General features: G+C 35.1%; 1 protein-coding gene across 5 annotated transcripts in view; it reads right to left on the bottom strand.

The window, feature by feature from the left end:
- LOC106884043 (gastrula zinc finger protein XlCGF7.1) overlaps positions 1–2,219 on the bottom strand; it is a 33,897-nt gene extending 31,678 nt beyond the window's left edge. Inside the window, exon 1 of one of the 5 annotated variants that reach the window (XR_001411189.2) lies at positions 1,571–2,219. The gene's annotated coding sequence lies outside the window, so the exon portion shown is untranslated. The remainder of the gene's footprint in view (positions 1–1,570) is intronic. The other 4 variants (XM_014935258.2, XM_014935257.2, XM_014935256.2 and 1 more) reach the window with 4 other exon arrangements.
- Positions 2,220–2,500: the final 281 nt, after the last annotated feature.

Genomic DNA, 2,500 nt, shown 5'->3' with positions numbered 1-2,500 from the left:
GCAGTTCGACAAGAGACCAATAGAATAAGTACTAGGCTTACAAAGAATAAGTCCTGGGGTCAATTTGTTCGACTAAAGGCAGCGCTCCAGCGTGGCCACAGTCAAATGACTGAAACAAGTAAATAAATGAAAAACGAATGTATATAGATAACATCATCGTCATCACTTAATGTCCATTTTCCATGCTGGCATCAGTTGGGTGGCAATCCAGAAGACTGGGCTAAGCTCTACTTTATGCTTTGGCATAGTTTCTATAGCTCCATGTCTTTCCTAATACCAACTGCTTTACAGAGTGTATTGGATGCTTTTTACATGACACCAGCACCAGCGAGATCACCAAGTAACTTGCAAGACAAGACCCCCTCAACTGAGTGGGGGAGCAGTATTGAAGGAGGGGGCTTTGAGTATGACAAAAGAAATGAAACAGGTGTCTTGCTATAGAAGAGATAAATGACTACACCAAACTACAAGGGTAAGTAGCAGTAATTGGAAAGATGAAGATAAAGATGGTGGTAGTGATGGTGTACAAGGGCAAATTCACAAGGTAGGTGAGCATAAGAGAGGATATGGTCAGTGGATCAGGGCTATGGGGAGGGTGTGTAGATTTATAAGAATGTGAAGAGAGGATAACAGATGGTTAGTGAGGTGGGCAGAGATAACATATGCACACACACACACACATGTACATAGACATACATGTGTATGTATATATGTGTGTGCATATCCATCTTTACACATATACACAGATATCCATATATACATACTATATATAAATATACACACACAGATACCTACACACATATAGATACCTACATTTTATATATATAAATATATATACATACACACACACATGTATGCATTCACATTATTCCACATATATGTAAATATGCATACTTGCACGCACATTTGCATTACGAATATTCATTTATATATAATAATATGCATTATGTGTACTCATATATATTTCTGTACTATTTATATATTTGTGCATTATGTGTTCAGATACATATATTCGTGCATTACATCTACATATACAAGCGTGTTTATTTTTGTGTGCATGTGCTTTCTTATACGTTCACATAGAAATAGAAAAAGAAAACTGTACAGAAAGAATCTAAAAGCACTTAGAAGTTTATTAGATCCATTCTAGTCGATTCTTTCCTCCTGTTCCCTTTTCCCAAGTCCTTTGTTTCACCGTTGAGACTGTATTAATGTTATGTGTGTGTGTGTGTATATATATATATATATATATATATATATATATATATATATATATATATATATATATATATATATATTCCGGTTTATATGAACAGATAATATCAGATGATGAAAAGGTAATGTAGGGAACTGATACTAATGGAAGAATTGGTTTTTCACATCTCCCCTCTCTTCCACGTCAAAGAGGGGCGAGCAGAAGCCCATTAACTAACGACTCGTCCATGTTGGCAATTAGGTATGTATCACTCACTCTCAATTGACACATGAAACATTTAAGACACATAGACGAGTAGAATGTGATCAAAGATGGAAATAGAAGTGGAAGAAATACACAATGGCTTATACGAACCCGAGGTATCTGTTTATTACATATATATGTAAGTATATGCATATATCTTTTTCTCTGGCTTTCACAGCTAAGACTTCCAAATTGCCATCCGTAAGCGACTGCTCCGGACTATCGGTGTCAAATCCCCTCCCGAAATATAGACCGGCTTCAGCTACCATTATGCAAGTACATCTCCGTAAAATAATGGTAATTATGTGTAATATACATCAAGACAGAGAAGTCGAGTGGTCTATATTAGAACAAGATGTGGTACCTCACTCTACATACCACAATAAACTAAATAAACTATTTAAATTTGTACAGCCACACTTTCTGTGTGTGTAAACTTTTACAAGGAAAGGGTTGACAGTAACTCCGAAGCTTCGTCAGACTGTCTAAGGAAGGCGCGCAAGATGAAACTGTAAAGTGACTGTTAACCTTTTCTTTTCAAAAATTTAAAAGGCATGCACTCTACAAAAAAAGTATTGAATAATCTTGAATAATGTTAAATTGTCTATACATATAACTTGACATAAAAGTAAACATTTATGTGTGTGTATACATTTAGACACACACACAGATAGATAGATAGATATGCATGCATGTAAGCGTAGTCAATAACGTTGTTGCAGTACAAAACCCTGTTGGTATATTCTTTCTCTGCGCTATGATGCTGTTTTACTTTCATAATTTTCGGCCGTTGTTTATGACCCATTAAAATAGGGAGGCCCTTGAGTCACTTTGTTGCTTCTGCTAAATATTAATAAAATATACACATATACTCGTGTTCTATTTTTCCTGTTTGCACACACACACACACACATTACAGAACTACAAGTATCCTACCAACACGATACCTTCATGATTGTTTTCCCTCATTGTGAACCCTATATTATTCTAATGAATCCTATAACTAACTAACTAGCTAATATATATATATATATATATATA

Source organism: Octopus bimaculoides, chromosome 14 (assembly GCF_001194135.2).
Source record: "Octopus bimaculoides isolate UCB-OBI-ISO-001 chromosome 14, ASM119413v2, whole genome shotgun sequence".
Classification (NCBI taxonomy): Eukaryota; Metazoa; Mollusca; class Cephalopoda; order Octopoda; family Octopodidae; genus Octopus; species Octopus bimaculoides.
Note: the sequence above shows the minus strand (reverse complement) of the source record. Positions and strands in the feature narration are given on the sequence as shown.